This window comes from Sminthopsis crassicaudata, chromosome 3, assembly GCF_048593235.1.
Source record: "Sminthopsis crassicaudata isolate SCR6 chromosome 3, ASM4859323v1, whole genome shotgun sequence".
Lineage (NCBI taxonomy): Eukaryota > Metazoa > Chordata > Mammalia > Dasyuromorphia > Dasyuridae > Sminthopsis > Sminthopsis crassicaudata.
Window position 1 is genome coordinate 54,175,597 of NC_133619.1, and position 25,436 is coordinate 54,201,032.

A 25,436-nucleotide genomic window follows, 5' to 3' on the forward strand; every position below is an offset into this window, starting at 1 on the left:
GGGTAGTGATTGTCCTTGCATTTTGCTGCCCTCAGGGACTGCACAAAGCAGACACAGTGCAGAGCTCTGCACCCTCTGGGTGCCCATCAAATGCCATAGACTGAGTGCCAAATAGTTGATCAATAAACATTTATTCAGGATCTACTATGTCCTAAGACATGACAATTGAGCAATTCCACATAGGGCAGGCCAGCAGGAGAACAATCCAAGAACTTACAACAGTCTGTAAGAGTTTCTGTCCAGGTTTCTAGACACCTGGAACTGATATACTGGGAGCTTAAATTTAAGCAAGATGATTATGTTCACCTCAATGAGCAATCAGCAAGCACCTACTATGCACTAGACACTGTGCTAGGGAAGACAATGATGCACCCAAATAGTTCCTTTACTGATGAATGTTTTCAAGGTTTTCAAGGTTTTCAAGGTGCCTGGATAAATTTCAGGGGAATTGTGTATTTGGATGGGGAAAGAAAAATTATATCTTTATTTCATCATAATTAATTTCCTTTGTAATGCTGTGTATTCTATTTTAGGTTTACCTTATTATTATGACTCAAGAAAAATGCAAAGCTTTTGTTCAATGAATCTTCCCTATAGCTGTTAGAAGCTCTATACTTTTGTCACATTTCTGCAATAAGCTCAAGGTCCAATTTAATCCAGTTCCTATAGCAACTACTCTTATATTGAGGTGGGATAGAGGAAAGAGGTTGCCATGACCTTATTTTGATAACAAATATAGATACAGGGATCAAAAAATGTCCAGTCATTAGGTGCAGTTTAGGTTTAAGATGGACTTAAATGAGCCCATTTATTTTTTAATCAACTAATACTTTTTGGGCACCTACTATGTACAAGGCACGATTCCATGAGAATCCAAAGAGGCCCCTTTTCTCAACAAATACAGAGTTTAGCTAGAGAGCAGATATATTTATATAAAAAGACAATTAACAATTCAAAGTAGGCATGATAAGTACTATAAGTGTTCTAGGATTTCTGTGTTTGTGAAAGAAAAACAGAGAAAGATACATAGAAACAAAGAGAGAAAGAGGAGAGAAAATGGGGAAACAGAGAGAAGAGAGAGACTGAAACAGAGATACACACAGAGAGAGAAATGGAAGAGAGAGAGAGAGAGAGACAGGCAAATACAGAGAGACAGAGAGAAGAGAGAGAGAAAAAAGAAAGAGAAGAGAGACAGAAAGGAGAGAGAGAAAGAGAGAAAAAACAGAGAGAAATAGAAGAGGGAGACAGACACACACACAGGAGGCAAGAGACAGAAGAGAGAGACAGAGATAAAGAGAGAGAAGACAGAGAAAGAAGAGAGAGAGAGGAGGGGGAGAGAATGAGAGAAGATAAGGGGAGAGACAGAGAGAGAGACACACACATACAGAGACAGAGAAATTGTTCACTGAGATCTGATGAGATTATGGAAGGCTTCAAAAAAGAAAGGGGCATCTTGAGTTGGACCTTGGAAGAAGGAAGAATTCAGATGGGTGGAGTGTACAAGGCATTTGAAGTTGGAGGATGGGGGATGAAGCTAGTTTAAAAAATAAAAGGAATGGAGGGAGGAATGTACCAGGCATATTTGAGAAACTAGGTACTCACTTGGAAGAGAGCTTCAAGTAGGAGAGTGATGATGTTGGACATAATTGCAATAACTCGCAGTTATATAGTACTTTGTGGTTATGCAGCTTTTCATATGTGTGCTATTTCATTTGGGCATTACAACTAAGTATACTGAGTTCTTATACACACACACACACACACACACACACACACACACACACACACACACATATATATATATGTATATATATTAAACTTGCAAGTTTATTGGTTATGAATTCTCTCTTCCAGCCCAAATCAGTACCTGCTCTTCATTGTCCAGTATTAGAGAATTTGGGGGGGCATTGAGGGCTAAGTAATTTGCTTAGTACAGCCACAATGTATCAGGGTCAGGACTTGAATACAGGTCTTTCTGATTGGGTCCCTTTTTGTCTCCATTTTCCAAGTGAGGAAATTGAGGATTAAGTGACTTGTTCAATACCACAAAGCTAATGAGTGGGAGAAATGGGATATGAAGACACAAGACCCATGGTTCCCTCAGTTCACATGTACTCCATCCCCAGGCCTTTTCAGAGCTTCTCATTCACCTTTCATGTTTACCTGGCACCCAACTCTCACCCGTGTTTATAAGAAAATATAGTTTGTACAACAGCGACACCCTAACAAGCCATTTTAGAACTGGGTTAAACCAGGTCAAGGGTAAAGGAACAGTTCCTGGATGGGGAAAGAAGGAGAGCACAGCTAGTTCAGGGAAGGAGGCTTAAGAGAGAATTGAGGGGTCAAGGAATTGGAAGTAAAAATATGCATGAAGAATAGAATTATGTTAGAAAAGACAGAGGGAATGGTAAAAAGCCAATAGGTTATTGTAAGGTAAGAGGATATTGGAATTGTTGTATGTGGAATCCCATTGGTATCACCAGGTAAATAGACTCAAAATTATAGGGTTTTTTTTCTGTTTCACTTTGAATCCTCTTTCAAAGTAATAGAAAAAATATTTAAATGTAATTGCTTAACATTCTTACTTTCATTCAGCACATTTTGCTTCTTCTATCTTGTTTTAAATTCAATAATAGTTGAAATGACGCTACCAGGTTAAGATAGAGGTATTGTCTTGGGCTGGTCCCCAAACCGAAGAGCTATTTCTAGAATGTTAAACATACTATTAAACATGTTAAACACCCCTATTTCTGGAATTTTACAGACTCCTGAAATTCACCTCACCTGGCTAAGTTACACATTGCTTCCATTCATCCTTGCTTCCTCTAGTGGGGGGAAACACAGTCATAGATAGGATCAGAGATTAAAACTGGAAGGGATCTATGAGACTCTCTAATCCACTGCTCCTTGCCCAAGGTCATATGAATCTGAACCTAGGTTCTATAATTCTACTACACCATACTGCCCCCATCCAAAAGAATATAATTCTACTTTCAGAGAGTTGTTATGAATCGGTCTTGTCCTGCTTCAAGCCTAAGTTTCTTTTTCAACCTCTACCCACTGAGTTGAAATCCAAACTCAGACAATTACAACTATGTGATGCTACCTTTTGCCTCAGTTTCCTCATCTGAAAAATGGGGTTAATAATAGCACTTATCTCCTGAAGTGGTTGTGAGAATCAAATAAGATAATCATTGTAAAGTACTTAGCACAATCCTTGGCACATAAATGTTAGTTTTTATTGTTTTTATTATTGTTATCCCTAGTTCTGACATCTGCAACCACGAAGATTAAACTTCATCCCTTTTCTCCTTGATAGCTCTTCCAGTTCTTGAAGAGAGAAGGAGAATAAAAGGCAGAAATATCAGAAAGAAGGAGTAATTTCTCTAGGTGCTAGTTAGAACCTATCCCTTTTCACAGAAAAAGAATTCTGATTGCAGGAGATAGTATAGTATTTCTAAGATCTTCAGCTTTGTTAGAAGCCCAGTTGAGCACAACCACCATATACTACATTCCCTGTTTGATTTCTTATTTGAAATGTGTTGCAATCTGCTTATATTTTTCACCTTCATGTGACTCTGTGATTTTTTTTGGGGTCATCTCTGAGTAGCCTGAGTACTTAGCAAGAAAATATCAGCAAATGCAAACTCTGCAGCAGCATAGAAGCAGAAATAGCTGTGTCTTTGCCAATTTTGAACCCTGGGGTCTAAAATTATCCATCCCTATTCTCACTTATATAATGTACAACATTTCTATATTACAACTAAACGGAATCATCTTTATTAATTGCAGCAGACTAAAACACACTTCTTTATCTCATATTGCTGAGCATAAAACCACCTTACTAAGAGAGTGTTTGTGAAATCTCAAGGCATTTGAAATTTATTTACCAGCTTTCAGGTTAATGGTTAGTGGTAGCAATTAAAAGATTCCATTCAGTACTTTAGTTAATAATACAGTACTATAAAGTATCTGAATATATCAAAGAAATGAGAGCCAGACTTCTTTGAGATCCAGTCTATCCTATCCAATTAATTGGGTCTTCTTCATTTTTGAGTACTCTTGGAATAGAAGAATAAAAGAAATACACACAGGCAAAATGCTTAACTGTTCCATTTTCATTCAGAACATTTTGCTTCCTTTATCTTGTTTTTAATTCATAAATAATTGATAAGACACTGCCTGCTTAGGATGGAGGTATTGTCTTGAGCTTGTCTCTGAACTGAACAGATTTTAGTGTGGACTGCAGTTTCTCTTAAACACATATCCCCACACCAGGGATTTCACAGAACACTGAAAATTACCTCACTTAATTAAGACACTCCTTGCATTCTTCCTTGCTTGCCCATCGATCTTTAACTGATCCACTACCACTGATTTGGGGAATAAAACCCCAAAACAAAAAGTGAGTCTAGCATATATGACATATATATATTTTATTATTCCATATTATTTTGGTTTCTTGGATCTTACTTTTAAAAAAAAGCTCTCTTATTTCTCTAGAACCTGGCAATTGAGATCACATCAACTCTAAACCACTGTTAAAATTTTACCAGCAGTGGAAATTTTCCCTGCTAGGAAGTGCTGAGAGGAAAAATTTCAGAATTTAAAACAACTATAAACTTGTGTAAATAGAGTACTTCCTTAATACTAAGTATTTATTTGTTATTGGGATAAATAAATGCTGTTGGTTTATTTAGACTTTGAAAATCTGTTCTTTCTTCTCTGGGCTGACATTTCTCTGAAAATAACCAGGTAGCATCTCAAGCAATCATCCATAAACTATTTGGGTCAAATCTCTTTTTGGAAAATTACTCACATCATTCGTGACTTTTAATCAAAATACAATGTGAAAAAACATCCCTTCTCATCTAAAGTCTGTGCCAAAAGAAGTCACAATTTCATAGTATTATGGTTGAAAATAGAATCAAATGAGATAATTTATGGAATTATTTTCAAAATCTTAAAATGATATATAAGAGTAAACTATTGTTAATAATTATTATCATCATGACAATACTGTATTTAATTTATTCACTTCATTTCTATCAATAGCACACCTTCCTAACGTCACTTAGATATGAAAGTGACTCCTTAGATCTCAAAAGTTATGCTAGTTCTCTGAAGACTGGCTAAGTTCAGAAAGGTCATTGTGATCTCCTCTCCTCCAAGAAAAAAAAAAGATTTTTGTGGCCAAAACAACTTATAAAGTCATATACAAATACATGTAATAAAGTATTCTCTGTAGCTTAAGGGAGTACCAGCCCATCTGGAGCATAGTTTCTTTGAAAAATAAAACTAAAATGCTGATTTATTTGCATTTCTGAGCATACATATTGGAATCTGGATATCTAAGACATGGTATCAATCACCTGAGTTGCCTTTATCAGTAATTTAGAATGACAACCATAGCTTACAAATATCATTTGGGCTGAATTTATACTTACACAGGGAAATGACTCAGAGAGATGGGAACCTTCCTAGTATATTCTAAGAAAAGACATAGCTATAATTAACTTATGTAGGTAATTGCTTGTGGTTGATCTTCAGCTGATTATAACATACAGCAGCTTGACTTTATTTCTTATTGCTAAAATTGCCTGAGATGTTTAGATGTAAAGAGCTAAGACAAGAATGGAAGATGAGATGTTTACTTAAGACCTTCTCATAGATAGCAATCAAGCTTCTAATTCTGTTTGCACAAGTATGTTCATAGAGATATACTAATTCCAGATCAAAGACCTCTTGATTAGGGAATCGTATCCTTAGAAAAAAAGGACAATTTTTCTGTGACAAATTTTAGAAGGGCAGATTTCAAACGGGTCAGAAAAATGAAAGAGTAGGATCTCATGGCTTATGGCCCGTCTATCTAACTGGAACTCAGTCTGGACAATAAATCACACAGAAGGATTTCATTTGGGAAATCGCATTCAAAAACTCCAAGTGTTTAACATATCCCATGTTTTTAACCTAAATGTTCTTCTTCTGTTGCTGTATCTACTGCAAGAGCAAATGAATGACAAGAGGAGAGTGTAAGTGGGGTATACCTCTTATCAGTGAAGAATTAACACTATAAGTGATAAAAATTAGATTGGGCAATGTAAAGGGCTGAAACTGAGTAAGTGCACTGGACTCAAACAACTGAGCACTTAAGGCTAATTACCCATTGGACAATACTCTATTATGCTTGGAAAATGGCCTTTCCCACTATTCTGTGCTGGCTCAACTTTTTGATTTATACAGATAATTGTAGGAGGGATTAGGGGGTGGAGGAAGACAAACACAATAGTGGGAAGGGCCATTTTCCAAGCATAATAGAGTATTGTCCAATGGGTAATTAGCCTTAAGTGCTCGAAGGATGAGGAGAGGGGAGGTAGTGGAGAGCTTGTATCCATTCCCTTCACTTCTCCCCCTAAAGACCAAGAATAAAGACCAAGGACTTTTGCTTGTCCTGACTCTGGCTGATTCTAAGGCATCCAAGGTGCTAACCTGGACTTCACAGGTCAAGAGATGTGGAATTGAGAAAGGAGATGGTCCAGTCATGTAGCAAGAGCAAAAAATGACACATGCAGCCATGAGAGCCACATGATTAATAGAAAACCCCCAAGGACAATGGACAGATTTCTGTGGATAATTTACAGAGCAGATAATGACCAGAGTAGTATAGAATCAAATTATATGAAGTGGTCATAATCTTCATTGTTTGGGGCAGGGGAGGGAAAGAAGGAGAATCTAATGTCTATCAGGTCTTGGGTCTATTGAAGAATTTCTCTATTAAGAATACTGATTTAGACTGGAAAAGATAGCATAAAAAGAGTTCAAACCATCAGATAGGGACAAACAACTATCCAGAAAACTGAACAAAAAAAAAAAAAAAAAAAAAAAACTGATGAAGGATTGTTAGGTGAGGCTTGAAAAACTGTGAAGAGTGAGAAGGGAAATGCAACTGGAAATAGGCAATTATCACCCAGTTTTCAAAACGAAAAAAAAGCATAATAAAGAGTTTGATTGCAGTTCTTGGCACAGTTCTAAAGCATATTATTAAAGGGATGGCCCATGAGAATTTAGAAGGAATAGTTATGATCATCGTGGTTCCATCAAGCATAGTTTATGGCAAACTAACCTCATTTCCTTTTTTTTTTTTTTTTTGACAAAATAAATAAGCCAGCAGATCAAAGGAATGCCATATACATGGTATGCTTACATTTAAACAAAGCATCTCAGTCCATTCTGCTATCTTCATGGACAAGAGGACAAGATATAAAGTAGATAACAGAATTTGGTAGATTTGTAATTACTGAACTGATTGATTCAAAGGATTGTATTTAATCAGTTAATGTCAACCCAGAAGGTCACTAGTGCTCCAGAAACCATCATTGAACTTGTACAAATTAACATTTTGTCAGTGTCTTAGATAAAGGCATGGATATCATGTTTAACAAAGCTGGAGAGATAACGAAGGTACGATATGACAAAGGCAAGCTCTACCCTTCCGCCTCCCAGATCAATGAGTTGAATCTATAAGATGAAATTTAATCATTAACAATCAACAATAATTGATTAAAGGCTTATTATGTGCCGGGCACTATGATAACTGGAAAGCCTTTCATTTTTATTAAAGAAGAATCCATTATAAATATTCTGTACAGAGGAGGAATGGCTTGGTTCTCCCTCTCAAATGATTTAGACATTTTAGGGAACTACCTCCTCAATATTGATCCACCATGTGACATTACAGCCAAAGAAATGTACCAGGATCTTGGAATGCAATAAACGATGCACAGTGCCCTAAATCCCTCCTTTGTTCTGGGCAGATGCTGTAGTTCTAGGCATATGAGGATACTATAAGTTCTGGAAGTTAATCCAGAGGGATAAAAACTTAAGAGACCATATTATAGCAGGATAGGTCGAAGGATTTGGGCATATTTAGCCTGGAGAAAGAAAGGGAGACATGATCACAGTATTTAAGTATTTGGAGTTCTCTCATGTGGAAGAGGGATTCAAAATGTTTTGTTTGGCTCCAAAAGGCAGAACCAGGAACAATTTGCAGAGAGGCAAATTCCAGCGTCCTACAAGGAAAAGTTCCCTTATAGTGAAAGCTAGAGCCACAAATAGCATGGGGTGATCAGGCCATTGTCCCAAGGTGCTGATGTCTGGAGGGGTGTCTCTCTACAGGTTGTCCTATAAGCCCTGATTTCTCAGCTCTCCTGGGGCTTCCTTCCTTTAAGTTTTAGTGTGATAGTGCCTTCTCTCCAAGGTCTGTCTTCCCAAACTATTACATCTGCCCCATTTTTTCTGTCTCCCAAAGTGACTATTCAGTCTGGAGAAGGGGAAGCCTATTTTTTCACACCTCCATCCTCAACTGAAGTTGCCTACCTCCTAGTTACAACTCTGATTAGAGCCATTCCCAAAGAGGGAGAATCCACCATGGGGTGGTAGAGTGTTCTCTTTCCCTAGAGCCTGGATATGTTGGAGACATAGAAAAGATTCCTTTTCAGGGAAAAATTAATCTAGAGATGATTTGCAAAGTCCCTGCCAGCTCAAATTCGGCAATTCTGAGTTTTATTATTAAATCTGATTGACACAAAAAATTCCTCTCAGGAAACTCAATTCCTTTACTGAATTCATGGCCTTTGAGTCATAGGAAAGTCCCAGGATTGTCAAGGACTCTTAGGGTCATTCTTGAATAGTGAAGGATGGGACGCAGGATCTGGGACTTACATGTGGGACAGGACCTTTGGCCTCAATGGCAAAAGCTTCAAGAGGAGAGTGGAAGATACCCAAAGAATCAGGGTGAAAGAGATTATCACTCTGCCTTAAAAGCAGAGACCCTTGACATGGACAAAAACATTTTGAATTTTAAAGACTTCCAGAGCAAGGGATTTCCCAGACACCCCAGAGTTTATAACGATCCTCAATGACAGTTAATTCTTCCCTTTGCTGAACTTAAATGCCTCATGCTGGTCAATTTAAATTTTTTTTAAAAGTCAATTTAATCTTATTCTGTCTTCAGTAGAGGAAAAAAACAGCTGGTTAAAATCTACTGTGAAAGACACTTTTATTTAGTTGGAAAGTTAATACCATCACTTTCAACCTCCTCTTCCCCAGGATTAATCATCTCACTTCCCTTAACCTTTACTATTAGACCCATTTTGAGATCCTTTGATGATCTTTATAGAGCTTTCTTATGAATCACTTTCTGCCTCTTTAGTTGAAAGGTCCAGGACTGGACATCAACTCTAGCAGATGTATACTCAGAGCCGAGAACAATAAGATAATTGCATTGCATGCTTTTGCATCTCAAAATTGTGCTTGCCTTTTATGCCATAGTTCTATGTTACTGAAAGAGATGTATCTTGTCATTAAGATCTTTAGATATATTTTTTTTTTACTTTTAGATTGATAATAATATGCCTTTTTCCTTTTTAGTTCCATTCAATTCAATTCAATAAGCACTTATTAAAGATCTATTATACATAACACATGTTACCAGACATTGGGCATGTGAAGACAAAAATAACACCTATTAAGAAGTTTACTTTCCCTACAAAGCAGTAAGTTTAAATTGACATGAGATATTAGGAAAGTTCTCCAGAGGAGATGGTGTCTCAGTTGCACGTCACAGCCAGCTAAGCATTATGAAAGAGGCAAATATAAAATTTTCAGACACAGGTTTTATAAAGATATGGATATGGGTCACAGAGTGTCAAGGTTTGGTAACAGCAAGACAGGCTTGGCTGGAATGTAGAGTGTGTGAACATAAGTAGGGAATAAGGGGAAAGGGTGTGAATCTGGGAAGAGGTTGAATTTGCCTGTGCAGAGCTTTAAATGATACTAAGCTTAGAGTGGTATCCTACTGAAGTTGACTGGGCAAAGGAGTCAGATTCATATTTTGGAAAAATCATTTTGTGTGTGAAGGATGGATGGGAGAGAGGAAAAAATCCAGGTAGGGGGACCAACCAGAAGACTATTGCAAAAGCCTTCTGTAAAAGAGTTGATATGAACCTGGACTTAGATGCTGGCTGGTAAATGGAGAGCAGGGGACTGATGGGAGAGATGTGGTAGTGTAGAATTGACATGATGGAAAATGATTGGTTTCCACAGGAGGGGAAAGTGAAGAACTGCAGATGACTGAAATATTGGGAACTTGGGAACTGGAAGGGAACTGCAACAGTCTGGAGGAGGGATGGAGGGGTTTTTTTTTTTGGGAGAAGTTTTTAAAAATCCCATTTGAGATATGCTGGGTGGAGATGCTGACAGATCATCTATTGATAGCTAGTGATCAAATGGTATTGTAGGTTTGAAGTTTTAGGATAAGGATGAAGTCTGGATTATAGATTTAGAAGTAATCTACATAGAGATAATTGAACTGAAATGAGCTGAAATGAGTGTGTGTGTGTGTGTGTGTGAGAGAGAGAGAGACAGAGACAAAGACAGAGAGAGAAAGAAAGAGAGAGAGACAGAGAGACAGAGACAGAGACAGAGAGAGAAAGAGAGAGAGAGAAAGAGACAGAGAGACAGAGACAGAGACAGACAAAGACAGAGAAAGACAAAGACAGAGAGACAGAGAGAGAGAGAGAGACAGAGCACCAGGGATTTGGTAAATGATAGTCTTAGTAACTAAGAAGGAATAATCAGACAGACAGGAAGAAAATCAGGGAAGAGCAGCTGAGAATGGACAAGTGAGTGGTCAACAGTGTTAAAAACTAAGAAATCAAGGATGAGGAATGAAATAATGTAATAGAGAGAGTAGTTTCAGTACAGTGAATCAAGGGATTGAGAAGTGAGTAATAGATGAGACAGAGTGTAAAGAGCTTTTTTTCAAAGTGTGGTTATAAAACGAAAGAAAGGAGATGGAATAACTTGCAACAATCATAAGGTCAAGTGATGTTCTACTAAATGAACATTAATCTATTGATAATTTCAGAATGTTATCATTTAACTTTCGCCAGTGCCAGGGGAATATAGACCACGTTTCCTTATTTTGCTCTTGAATATTATACTAAGTTTCAGATAAATCATAGCTAACATTTTCCCCTCAGCATAGTAAGTAAAAAATTGATACTGAAGTAGCTGGTTAGTTGGTTCCATAACCCATGACTCCATCCCTTTAATTTCTTCAGAAAATTTTATCTCTGGATGAAATGGTGTGAAGCCGGTGATCATGCCCAAAACATGCTTGAAATGATTCAACAATTATTTACATCATTAAATCAACATTTGTGACAATAAGGTCAATAATTCATTCCAAGAAATATCTGAATATATTTAATTTTCTTTAGCCCATTTTATGAAAAATGTCATTCATTTAAAGTATTATGCAAATATGCCAAAATGAAATAAACTGCATACACTATTCATATTCTGATAAGCAAAATAAAAAAATGAAAGTGAACATTGGGAACACAATTTCTATGCAGAAAGGTTTAGAATGCTTTCGGAACTCCATACCTACAGAGTTAAAGTCTGAGGCAGGAAACTAAAACTAAATGCTAGACTTTGGTTTCATGCCATGAGTGGTTATAATCATAAAGACAATTCTTTTCTCTATATCAATTACAGAAGATGACCCACATAGATGATAATCGAAGGATTGAATTAAACCCGTTCAGAAAGAGCAGAGAAGGCAAACATCTCTACCAAACAAGCAGGGTTTTAACTAATGGCCATATTAACTTTAGCCAGTGTCTGGTGGTAAGGGATTTGGTTCCATGTATTCTCTTACCTTTACACAAGCCACATCTCTTCAGCAATTTATAGAGTGCACTTGCTATTCTATCATCCCTTCCTACCCCCAAACTCTATTCAGAAATCTGATCCATTTGGAAGCCAATGGAAATGCATTTCAGCATCTCAATTTCATCACTTGGAGGAAGACATTTAACTCTTAAATGAGGTAAAAATAACATGAAAATTATTTTTTTGAAATCACATAGCAAGTTCCCATTTTCTGGCTCTCTTTCCTTACTTACACATGCAAAAGAGTCATCTTAAAACTAGAATATCATTATTTTAAATGATGAACTTGAAGTTATCTTCATTTTCAGGCTGAAATTAACTACCAAGCCATTATATTGGAGTCCAAAGTCTCAAATCCTAACTTGAAAATGTCCAAACAGCATCGTTTAGTCTATGTTCCATAAGTAAGACACTTACTAGCAAGGAAGACTAGACTCTTCCAAGTCTAGAGATAGAAGGAACCTTAGAAACCATCTAATCCAATATTTATTTTATAGATGAAAAAATGGAAGCTGAAACAAATCCTTTAACTTGTTCCTAGTTACCTGGTCCTGGAAAAGTGTAATTTTACTTTTCTAGTGATTTTCTGATGGCTTTCATTCATACGTGGAATGCGGGGGACAAAATGATGGAAAGCTCATCCTACAACAATGAGCATCATCCCTCCAGAGTCTGGCTCCGTCCCACTTTTCTAGGCTTCATATACGTTACTCCCCTTCACCCACTAGGATCTAGCTCAGTTAAACTATTGGCTCACTGTTCCTTGCTTGGGACATTCAATGCTTTTTCACTGGCTGTCCTCCATAGCTGGTATGATTTTCCTCATTACTTCTATCTTTTGATTTTTCTTGTTTCCTCTAAGACTCAACTTAAATCTTCCCTTCTTCAAGAATTTTTTTTTGGTCCTTCCCATGGCTAGTGCCTTTTTTCATAATATTTTATACTTTTACTCTCTATGTCTCTCTGTCTCTTTGCCTCTCTCTGTGTATATGTCTCTTGGTCTCTGTGTTCCTCTCTGTGTCTCTGTGTATCTTGTCTCTGTCTGTCTGTCTCTCTGTCTCTGTCTCTCTCTGCCTCTCTTTCTCTGTCTCTGTCTCTCTCTGCCTCTCTGTCTTTGTCTCTCTCTGCCTCTTTCTCTGTCTCTGTCTCTTTCTGCCTCTCTTACTCTGTCTCTGTCTCTGTCTCTCTCTGCCTCTCTTTCTCTGTCTCTGTCTCTCTCTGCCTCTCTGTCTTTGTCTCTGTCTCTCTCTGCCTCTCTGTCTCTGTCTCTCTCTGCCTCTTTCTCTGTCTCTGTCTCTGTCTTTCTCTGCCTCTCTTTCTCTGTCTCTGTCTCTCTCTGCCTCTCTTTCTCTGTCTCTCTCTGCCTCTCTTTCTCTGTCTCTGTCTCTCTCTGCATCTCTTTCTCTGTCTCTGTCTCTGTCTCTCTCTGCCTCTCTTTCTCTGTCTCTGTCTCTCTCTGCCTCTCTTTCTCGCTCTGTATGTCTCTCTCTCTGCCTCTCTGTCTCTGTCTCTCTGCCTCTCTGTCTCTGTCTCTCTCTGCCTCTTTGTCTCTGTCTCTCTGCCTCTCTGTCTCTCTCTGCCTCTGACTCTGTCTCTCTCTGCCTCTCTTTCTCTGTCTCTCTCTGCCTCTCTTTCTCTGTCTCTCTCTCTGTCTCTCTCTGCCTCTCTTTCTCTGTCTCTGTCTCTCTCTGCCTCTCTTTCTCTGTCTCTGTCTCTCTCTCTCTGCCTCTCTTTCTCTGTCTCTGTCTCTCTCTGCCTCTCTTTCTCGCTCTGTGTGTGTCTCTCTCTCTGCCTCTCTGTCTCTGTCTCTCTCTGCCTCTCTTTCTCGCTCTGTGTGTGTCTCTCTCTCTGCCTCTCTGTCTCTGTCTCTCTCTGTCTCTGTCTCTCTCTGCCTCTCTGTCTCTGTCTCTCTCTGCCTCTGTCTCTCTCTGCCTCTCTGTCTCTGTCTCTCTCTGCCTCTGTCTCTGTCTCTCTCTGCCTCTCTTTCTCTGTCTCTCTCTCTGTCTCTCTCTGCCTCTCTTTCTCTGTCTCTGTCTCTCTCTGCCTCTCTTTCTCTGTCTCTCTCTCTGTCTCTCTCTGCCTCTCTTTCTCTGTCTCTCTCTCTGTCTCTCTCTGCCTCTCTTTCTCTGTCTCTCTCTCTGTCTCTCTCTGCCTCTCTTTCTCTGTCTCTCTCTCTGTCTCTCTCTGCCTTTCTTTCTCTGTCTCTCTCTCTCTCTGTCTGTCTCTCTCACATACACACACAGCCTCTTACCAATATTTGCATGTTATCTCCCTCATCCTGGCTTCAGGCTAGGGCATGAGAAAACATGATCGTTATTTCCAGGTATGTAAAGGGGGCTAGATTTGTTTCATTTGGCACCAGAGCAAATGGGAAATGGGCAGAAGCTGCTGAGCTACATCTTGGCTTGATGAGGAAGTACATACCCTAACAAGTCAAGTCACCTAGGAGTCAGTTCATTGTGGTTTCTTCTTTGGAAGTCTTCCAGTCAAGCCTGGCTGAGTATTTATGATGAAAGTAAGCAAGAAGGTCTGAGTTGGACTAAATGACCTCTGGGGTCTCTTAAATTTTGAAGCAATTTCATGAAAACCCCCCAATCAGAAATATCCCATTTTCCTTGCTTCCATGATCATCTGAAAATTTTAAATCATAAGATCATTATTTTAGATCTGGAAAGCAATGACTCAGAGACTATTGAGTCTAACCCCTTCAGTACAAATGAGTAAACTGAGATCCAAGGAGGATAATATGCCCCAAATCATCAGTTTTATGCAGGATTAGAATCCACTTCTTCTGGCTTCAAATCCAGCCTCTTTTCATAGACTCTTTCTTCCCACCTACATTTGGTTAAAATCACCCAGAAGAACACATAAGGTAGAGACTAGACCTGGGATTCAATTGGTATGGGGTGTTTCCAGCAACTTTTCCCTTAGAGAGCTGCCTAAAACACAGAGAAGGTAAGTGGCTTTCCCAGGCTCACACAGGCAGTAAGAATCAGAAGTGGTATCTGAATACGGTCTTTGCATCTGTAAGACCAACTCTATAATCTAGGAAGCCCTGACTTCATTTTCTGTTAAGAATTGGATAAACTAGAGGGCTAGCAAGAAGGAATATGATACTAATAGGAAAGATGGTGTTGTTTAATGGAAAGAACACACTGTATCAGTACTATAATATTTATAAATCACTTAGCCCAGTGCCTGAGCATTCTAAGTACAATGGAAATACTTATTCCCTTTCCCTATCCCCTAATAGTAGCCAGGAAATGTGTGTTTTAGGCTTTATTCTCCATTCCAACAAAAGCTAGAATTTGGGTAGAGTGTTTAATTTATCTGAGTGTCTACATAATCAAAATTATGACAGATACCTGCCATGCTTAACTCAAAGAATGGCTGTGGGGGAGCTAATGAGACTAAGCCAAGAACCTGCAACATCATACCTCTACAAGATGCTCAGTAAATGAGGAATGAATGAAAGTCACCAAAAGAAAATACTGGAAATCAGGAATTTTTAAAATATTTATATAGCATTTCAAAGTTTGTAAAGTACTTTATTAATATCATCTTACTTTATTCTCACAACAGTGCTGGATATTATTCCTATTTTACAGATGAGGAAATTGAGGCACAGAGATTAAGTGTCTTACCCAGGGCTACACAAGCTATAGGACTCAGGCCTTTCCATAGCCAGCTCTGTATCCACTGTACCACCCACTGGCCCCTTCTCTGCCATTAAATGCCACCTTGCCAGTTTCTGTGGATGTTGGTTTCTTCACCTATAACGGAGATGATCATTTATGTGAAATTATCTTCACAGAGTCCTTGTAAGGATTAAACCAGACAAATCCCATGAGATAGGTGTGCGCCATATTTTGAGAAGCAGAAAGTAAAATATAAGTGTAAGGAAAGGGCAGGGGAGATAGGAGAAAGCCAGGCTGGGACAAACTTTGCCTACTTCACATTATTTCCAAAGGCCTCATCTGGCCTCAGGCCAAAATACCACAGGCTATTGACCCCTGCAGGAACAGCCTCTTGTGATTAATTAAATTGCCATCTGTTTACCAAGAACATTTCACTTCTGAATGATAGCTCTTAGCCATCATACATCTCTCACCAGAAAGCACATCCAGTTACCTATAAGATGTGAATATTTAAATCCAGAAATCCCCAATGTCTTGCTTCTAAAATATGTCCTTTTAATAGGGAAATATGTTTAAAATGAGTGTACATGTACAACCTATATCAGATTGTTTGCTGTCTTGGGGAGAAGGGTGATAAGGGAGAAAGGGAGAAAAAAATTGGAATTAAAATCTTACAAAAATGAATGTTGAAAACAATCTTTACATGTAATGGAAAAAATACTATTAAGTGAAAAAAAGCAACATAACTAATATGGAAATATGCTCTATATGATTGCACATGTATAATTTTTACCAAATTGCTTATCATCTCAGGGAAGGGGGGGATGAAAAAGAGGGAGGGAGAAATATTTTTAAAGAATGTTAAAAATTGGGGAACTAGGTGGCTCAGTGGATAGAAAACCAGTCCTGAAGTCAGGAGGACCAGAGTTCAAATTTAATCTCAGACACTTAACACTTTCTACCTGTATGAACCTGGGCAAGTCCTTTAACCCCAAATGCCTTGGGGGGGGGAAAGAATGTTAAAAATTGTTTTTATGTGCAATTGGAAAAAATAAAATATTTTTAAATATTAAAAATAAATAAAATATGTCCTTAAAGATGAACAAGGAATGGTAATGATAAGTATGCAGCTAGATTTATGTTCTGAAGCAGGGATTTTCAATTTCTTTTGCTATCCTGCAATAGAAGCTAGTCTTTGTGGGTTCAAAACTGGCTTTAGATATTCATTAGCTGTTTATCTCAGTTTTCTGTAATGTGAGTTACACTCTCCAGTACGTTTGATACTCCAATATCTTTGCCAAGAAAACCCCAAAGAAGAGTTGAATATGAATTAAAAATAAGTGCAAAACTGAAAAATGACCTGGAGAAGAAAATGCAAACCATTCTAGAATTTTGGCCAAGAAAACCCCAAATGGATCAAAAAGTGTCAAACTAGACTGAGACAATTCAATAACAGCAAGAAAATAATGTCTGAACAGTGTCTTTCTTTCATCTTAAAGACCCAAATTACAATAAGAAAAATATTTAATTTTTATATGAGACTTGATTTTATCTTAGAAAACCCTAACTCATAGGACCATATGTCAATAGTTGTGAAGGTCCTTAGAGGTCATAGAGCACAATCCCCATATTTTACCAAGGAGAAAACTGAGGTCCCCCAAATTTAAGTAATTTATCTACAATCCCATTAATAATAAATAGAAAGATCAAGATTTAAATTCATATTCCATAACTTCAAGTTTAAAGCCCTAACGACTCCACTACCTTGTTTTAATCCTGGCCATTTCCCATAGGTTTTTAGAGATTTCCCTTGGGAAATATCACTCTTTATAAAGCCTATGACTTTGTTCAATCAAAAAGCATTTATTAAACACATACTGTATACCAGGCACTGCTCAAAGAAAAGCAAAAGTATTATACCTTTTCTCAAGAAACAGCTATTAAAATAATGGGGGTGGGGAAGAGAGGAAGAGTATCCATTATAATTAAAAAGAAATTTCACAAGGAGAGGTGAGACTCCTTGGGACCAGTTATACAGCCTTCAAATTGAATTTGCCTGGAGATTCTCACAGTTAGAGGTGACAGGGCGAAGTCTTAGCTGCATCTGTCTCCAAGATGAGTTATTAGGACTTGAAATCTGAGATTTCCGATTCGTTGACTCCCTCTTATCCTGTTTCCGATATCTGGATATGCTGCAGCAATTTCTCTGTAACTTCACCATGATGTGACTGGAGAGAGTGTGTTTATATACTCTCCTTCCAAGGATTTTTTTAAATTGGTTCAATTTCCTGATACTTGTATGTGGATGTGAAGCTTAGCTCAGAAACAGGTGCTTCATCAACATTTTGTGGACTTGAAATTTACTCAAGAGACTGGCACAAAAAATCACATGATTCTTCCAGTTTGTTGCCAAATGAAACATTTTTAGTTTCCAGTTAAAAGTGGAACTATTTTTGCCCTTCCATATTGATGTAAAACAAATCATTAAACCGTGTACATGCATTTATATGAATATAACTATATATTTTTTTACTTCTATTTTATTTAAATGTACTGTGAAAGTATGTTTTGATCATGACTCAAAATTAGAATTCAGGGAGTTATATTCCTGGCCACTCATTCAATGTTTCTACAGAATCATGGAATTTTAAGACTAGAAGGGACTTCAGAAATGATTTCTTTATATCCCTTCATCCTAAATACTCTTTAATCTTTTTTTTTTGGGTAGTGGATGTCTTCATCAACCTAATTAAGTCTCCAGTACTTTTCTCATAGTAAGGTGTTTTTGTTTTTGTTTTTTAATACATAAAATATACTTATACCTTTGGAATCTAATACTTAATGTGCAACAAGAAAATGGTATTTACACACATATATTGTACCTAGGTGATATTGTAACACATATAAAATGTATGGGATTGCCTGTCATCGGGGGGAGGGAGTAGAGGGAAGGGGGGATAATTTGGAAAATGAATACAAGGGATAATGCTATAAAAAATTACTCATGCATATATACTGTGGGAAAAATTCTAAATAAAAAAAACAAAAAACAAAAAACAAAAAAAAATACATAAAATAAAAAACACAGGATGACCAAAAAAAAAAAAAACCAAAAAACCAATTACATTGGAATAAATGTGTGATTTTTCTTAAATTTATCCATAGATCCAGGAAGACTAAAAAGAGCTGCTGCCAAACATGAAAATAATAACAGATAGGGTACCCCCCAAAATAGCTATGCCAGGAATCAGATGATGTTGCCCCACTTAGACTGCATCAAAGTTAAGTGGCTACTTAGGTACAGAGTGGATGAGGTGAACTGTAAGATCCTTTCTGGCTCTGAGATTCTGTGGCATGGTGAAGAAGGGCTCTAAAAATAGCTGACCGGATATTCCACTGGTCTTCATTACATGAGAATATTTTGTGTCAAGGCTAATTCAAGAGAGCAGATCTCTGAGCTCTGAAAAGGGCCCTACTACATTTTTCTCTTGTTGAAATGTTTTAATATCTCTTTACAGATTAAAATAGAATGAAATGTCCCAGTAATTAAATTCTTTGACTTAGAGATCTCTGTCAATTTATAAACACTAATAATTAGCATGCTAAATTTTAATATTAAAAATGAAGTTATTGTCCCCTCCACAAAACTTTTATACTAACTGAATAGAGAAAATAAGGTTTATGTCAAATAGAACTTTGATTCAAAATTCTTTCCTATGAAATCAGGAAATTTTTACACTGTCTGTCCCTATTATATCTCATATTTCACGCTACAAATTTTTGTTATTGTTCAATCATTTCCAACTATTCATGACCCTATTCAAAGTTTTATTAGAAAAGATACTGAAATATTTTGCTATTTCCTTATCCAGATAATTTTACAGATTAGTAAACTGAGACTATTACATATCTGAATTGAGTCTTCCTGACTCCGGGCCTGGAACTCTTATCTATTGTGTCATCTTGCTGCCCTATGCTACAAATAGGGTTAGATTTGATTCACACTTTCATAGGAAACTTTTTACAAAAAATTAGATATTAAACAGGAACAGTTTCTTTGAAGTAACCAATAAACTAATGATTGAAAATATTCTGGCATTTAGGGGAAGGCTTGAGCGGAGCAAGAGAAAAAGCATATCTGAAAGTAAGAATAAGGAGTTAATATTTAACAACCAGCTCTAGGGAAAAATGTATTCAGGACTCACTTTTAGGTTAAATTGCAGTATTAACATTTTCTCCATCACTTTCTTTTCTAATTAAAGCTTTTTATTTATAAAACATGCACAGATAATTTTTCAACATTGATCCTTGCAAAACTTTCTGTTCTAAATTTTCCCCTCCTTCCCTCCACCCCCTCCCCTAGTCCATCATTTTCTTAAATCTAAGACAATCAATAAAACAACAAAGGCTTGATTTGTAGCATTTGCTAATGTCCAAGGTATAAATGATTATATTGAAATTTTAAAAATCAGCAGCCTAATCAGAGTTAGCTTCAGAATACCCCTGTTTGAAAGCACAGGGCATTAAGTGGGAGCAACTTAGCACAGAGCAATGGAGAAACTCATACTCAGAGAAAAACATGTACATAAAGATCCTTGCAGATGGTATATCAACTTCTTGTTGTTGGATTATTTCAATTGTGTCAGTCTCTTTTGTGGTTCCATCTGGAGTTTTCCAGACAAAGATACTATAGTGGTTTGCCATTTCCTTCCCCAGATCATTTTACAGATGAGGAAACTGAGGCAGACAGAGACAAGTGACTTACCTGGAGTCACACAGCTATTAAATGTCTGAGGTCAGATCTGAACTCAGGAAGATGAATCTTTCTGACTCCAGATCAAGTGCTCTTTCCACTGGGCCATTTAACTGCCACATATTTATTTGCCACATATTGCAGTTGATCATCATTCCCGGATTCTATATTTTTTCGAATTAGCCTACAAGTTCAAATTTACTTGCCATCCCCCCAAATTAATACTCACCGACTTTCTTGGTCATGCAGGGACATGTGCAGAGTGGCGGAAAAATTATCGCCTGTTGATCATGTTCCCAGCTGAGGTTAAACAAGGTCAAACACTGACTTCTTGTTTCAGCTCTTTCATAAAAACAAGTGTCCTTTTTGCGGTCTATTTAGCGCTGCATTTTTCACATTTTTGTGCTTTTTGTTATTGATTTTGCTGTTTAAAATGGCCCCCAAGCATAATGCTTCTAGTATTTCTAAATTCAAGCAAGCGCTGATGTGCCTTATGGAGAAAATGCATGTGTTAGATCAGCTTTGTTCAAGCATGAGTTATGGAACTGCTGGCCCTGAATTCATTGTTAAGGAAGAAGGAAGAGGAAATTGGCCAGTGTGTACGTGAAGCTGCTCTGCAAAGTGCTGATGGAGAGGCCTGCAGGAACCTATGCCATATTTTCCCTAGGAGCAGTGGTTCCGTATTTGCCTAATTCAGTATCCATAGTGACTTTCTACAACATATATCTACTACAAGAATAGACTATATTAACATTATCGATGTTCTGCAGTATTTTTTTTAAGGCAATCAGGGTTAAGTGACTTGTTACACAGTGAGTAAATATCTGAGGCCAGAATTGAACTCAGTTCCTCCTGACTCCAGAGCAGTGCTCCCCCAGTTGCCCATTTTACCATGTTCTTGTAGATTTTTGATTTTTTCTCAATTACATTTTGTCCTGGTTAAGGCTGCCCTCGGCAGTGTTGAAGGCCATGTATTTAACACCTCTTGTGTAAAGGAAAGAATACTGGATTTGGATTCAGAGAATGTGGGATAAAGTCTTGTGTCAACTGTTCGTATCATTAGATATGTAATGGTCCTCAGTCATTCATTAGTTCTCATTTTATTTCTTGTAAAATAAAAGCATTGAACTAGATCATCTCTAAAGTCTCTTCTAACCTGAATTCTATGACCATGAAAATGGACATACTGGTCTCTTTTCCACATTAAAAATTCAAGATATGTGTCACAGGACTTAGTCTTACTAAAATTCTAACCCAAATTACGATGGAAAGAGCTGGGGACCTCAAGTTGGTAAGATTTGATTTCACCTCATCTGTTTCCCTTGGGACAAGGAATTTTCCCTTTTTTGATTGTAAAAAATAAGGAGACTAGACTTAATTATTGGTCTTTTATGTGTCTTCCAACTCTGTAGTTCTACTCTTATTTAGAAATTTAAGGTTGTTTTTTTTCCCTCAGGGAATAACAAGTAATTTTTATTATTTTGGGACCTGTAATTTCATTAGTAGATTATTCTGTCAATAAACATTCATTAAGTCCCTATAATACGGCAGATGGACAGCTAGGTGACACAGCAGTTAGAGAGTCAGGCCTAGAGTTGAAGACCTGAGTTAAAATCCAGCCCCAAACTCTGACTAGCTGTGTGATTCTGGGCAAGTCTCTTAACCTTAATAGCCTCAGTTTCCTCATCTGTAAAATAAGATGGAATAGAAAATGGCCATCCCCTCCCATATCTTTATCAAGAAAACCCCAGATGGGGTCACAAAGAGTCAGACAACTGAATGACTTAACAATAATAACAAAAATGTTCCAGAGTCTGTGCTAAGTGTTGGGGATACAAAAAGAGGCAAAAGATAGTCCCTGTCCTCAAAGAACTTACAATTTGATGGGAAAGATAATGTGAAAACAAATACAAAGCAAATTATACACAGGAAAAAATGAAATATTTAACAGAAGGAAGGCACTGGCATTAAGAGGGGTTGAAGAAGGTTTCCTGTGGATGGATCTTCCCTTGAAAAAATCCAGTAACTACCAATGCATGCCAGAACCTGTCTGCAAATTATGAATAACCTTAGAGAGGAGAGTACTGAGAGGTACTAGTTTTTAGTGTCTCCGTGGGGTTTCAGAGACTAGGGCTGCATCTAAATTGACTGGCTAGAATTTAGGAGAGGATGGACCATTTACTGGTCAAGGAACCATTCCTCTTTGCTAGCCTATAAAAGAGATCCCTGAATTCCCTTAGCTTTCTGCCTTTTCTTCTGTTTGCTCTCTCTGGAGGTTAATCTAGAGTAGTTTGGGACTGGCAAACACCTATTTCTCTCCGCCTCCCTCCTCACCCCAAGGAATCAACATTAGCTGACTTAGGGTTGAACCACTGGGAGTTACAACCTAATAAATTGTCCTGAGAGGAAAGCTCTTGATAAAGGACTTTCTTGGCAAGGATAGATTTTCTACAAACTCACAACAGCAGCAGCATACATATGCTGACCTTTATGATTCAAGACAGAAGTTCATGGGCAATGTTCCAGAACTGAAATCTCCCAAATGGAAAAGGTGGAGATTCGGATTTCCTGGATAGCATGATCCTACAATCTGGCCTTCTAATTAGTGAAGGGAAATTTTTTGGAACAAGCGCAGCTTTGAAGGTTGCCTCAGGAGTAACATTGAATTCAGGAAAATAATCACTGATTTATAGAAAGAGAAAGGAATTTTCTGAGTAGCTTGCTTCTTGGAGAAATAAAAGTTTCTCATTTGTGGCCCTGCGGTTAGAAAAGCAGGAGAGGTAAAAGCTGAACCCAAGGAGGACCAAGAGATCTGGATCTTCCCACTCTCCTTATCTCCTTACATGGAATTATTAGTATCATATAGGTGGGAAGGAGGGAGCAACATAGTACAAGCAAGAGAATATTGTCACAAGATCGTAAAAAGTCCTTTGCAAACCTTAAATTATTACATAAATATTAGCTATTATTAGAGACATGCCTTGTTATGTGGTTTCCTATAATCTGTAAGAGTATAGCGGCACACCACAAATTAGATTATATCCCTTAAAATAGTGATATCAAACTCAAATATAAAGCATCCCTGCCAATCACATATTGACTTAGAAGCTCACAAATTAATGCTATCTATATTGGATTTTATTTTTGTTTATTTTGTTAAACATTTCCTAATTACATTTTAATTTGGTTTTGGAGGTAGTTTGCCACTTGGCTTTAATATACGACAACTACATTTATGAACCCTAAAATGAGAATTTTAAAGCAAATTTCATTCTATTCTACTCCTACTCCATCTCCCTTCTGAAAATTCTGAAAGAGTAGGATTTTTTTTCTGAGTTGTAAATATTCCCATCAAAAATGGGAATGTTGCCTAACATGACAAGTTGTCTTCAATACTAGTTGTATTTATTAGAGTAAATAAAATTTTAAAAATGTGTTTTCTTGCACTGGTCCACTGGACCACCCATTAGTAGGACCTCCCTTTGGGCTGATTCTCTCATGGTACCAGGGATGGTCTGCCCTGAGCCATTCATGCTGTTTAGCCTGATTTCCCCTGTGACCAACAATATGTATTTATGAGAGGGCAGCTACCTTAAGTTAAAACACCCAGAACAAACTGGACTGGAAAGAAATTAACTACTCCATGAAGAAACTGAACCTGTAACCTTGATCTTAGCACTATATCCTAAATAACTGGGCTGACTACTACTGACCATATAATAAAACATCACAAACCACCCACCCACAATTTTAATAAATAACCAATTCTACATTATACTTAGTCAAAAGGTTATTTTTGCAACTTGGCTGATTGACTTTATTAAAAAAATCTATTTTAATGTCAAAAGTCAAATGAGATAACTAAACAAAGATTAAAATCAAGAATGAGTAGACTGGGAAGGATAAGGGAAGGAATAATTAGGCAGTTTAACTAAATTTATAACTCTTTAACTTTGACCCAAATGGCTAATTTTTTTTTCTTTGACATATTTTGGGAGCAATCTTCTCTCTATCTTAGTTCTGATTCTGCATAACTATCTCATTTGACTTTTGACATTGAGATAGAAAGTTAAAAGTATAATAGATTAACTCTTCCTGTTTTCAGTCATGGAATTTAGCCACACTTAGAGATGTGGTTTTATATTTAAGATTAATGCAGTTTAACATACTTCAGGAAAAATGAAGCATTTAAGAGCCAAACATGCCCACTGAGATAAAAATATCAATAAAACAGACAAAAATTATCTAGTCAATAATTTTTAATTATTTTAACAGATTTTTTAATTTTATTTTTTTATTTAATTTAATTTTAATAGATATTTATCCCACAGGTTCTTTTCACAAGGGAATAAAAGGTAAACATGTAATTTTTACTAACCAAACTACATGAGTTATCAAGGATAGGCAAGAATTATAGGGTACAGAAAAGTTAGATTTTAAAATTATTATTTTATATCTTTTGGGAAAATTCAACATTTCAACAGTCAACATTTCTTTTGTGTAGCAAATCATCCTAATCTTGACTCAATTCAACATGACAACAGTACTGTATTTATTGAGTTTTAAAGTTGCATGGAATCTTAGAACTAATTTGAAAGGACTTATTCTATTCTAGTTTACACAATGGAAAAAAGAGTCAGGAACAAATTGATTTACTTTTGAAACAAAACTTTTGGCCTCCCACCTTTTGGCTCATCTGGGCAGCTCTCTAATCAGCTCCATAATATGGCTTACTTACTCCCACCAAACTTTGTCACACCCTGGAGCCCTTGTTGCTGATATGATGATCTGGATTTTTGACTATAATTATTCCCTTGCCAATAGAGCTTGAAAAAATATCCCTTTTCTGATTTCTCCATCCTTAAAAAACATGTCCTCTGCTTAAATGCTTTTGTTACCCTGGAATCCTTGTGAGGATGAAGAATATTGGGAGCTATCAAGAGAGAGAGCTAAGCAAAATTAAAATATTTTCAAGATTGTTGTAGGCAAAGTAAACAATAGAGTTTTTAGTAGAGTGAATTCTCCAGTGTTGACCTGAAAATTATATAAGATCAGAGCTGTGTTTCTGAATGTTGTGTTATATAACACAGTATTAAAATATAGTATTTATGCACTTTCTCAAGAATGGAGTAGGAGCCCAGATCAGATAAAGGGGAAGGGTGTAAATCAAGAAACATTACATATTTACTTAAAATACCACCTGTAGAGCCCTCTGTGGTAAATAAATATTGAATTTAAAAAATTTGAGTAGTGAGTACATACTATCAACATATTTAGAGGTATGAAGAAGATCAATAATCAAAAGG

At 37.0% G+C, this 25,436-nt stretch overlaps 1 protein-coding gene across 2 annotated transcripts in view; it reads right to left on the bottom strand.

Moving 5' to 3' along the window:
• COL4A3 (collagen type IV alpha 3 chain) overlaps positions 1–25,436 on the bottom strand; it is a 147,998-nt gene that overhangs the window by 110,355 nt on the left and 12,207 nt on the right. The window contains exon 1 of one of the 2 annotated variants that reach the window (XM_074298569.1): positions 20,360–20,494. The exons of the other annotated variant lie outside the window; for it this stretch is intronic. The gene's annotated coding sequence lies outside the window, so the exon portion shown is untranslated. Of the gene's footprint in view, positions 1–20,359; positions 20,495–25,436 lie in introns of those variants that run through there. 2 annotated transcript variants of the gene reach the window in all.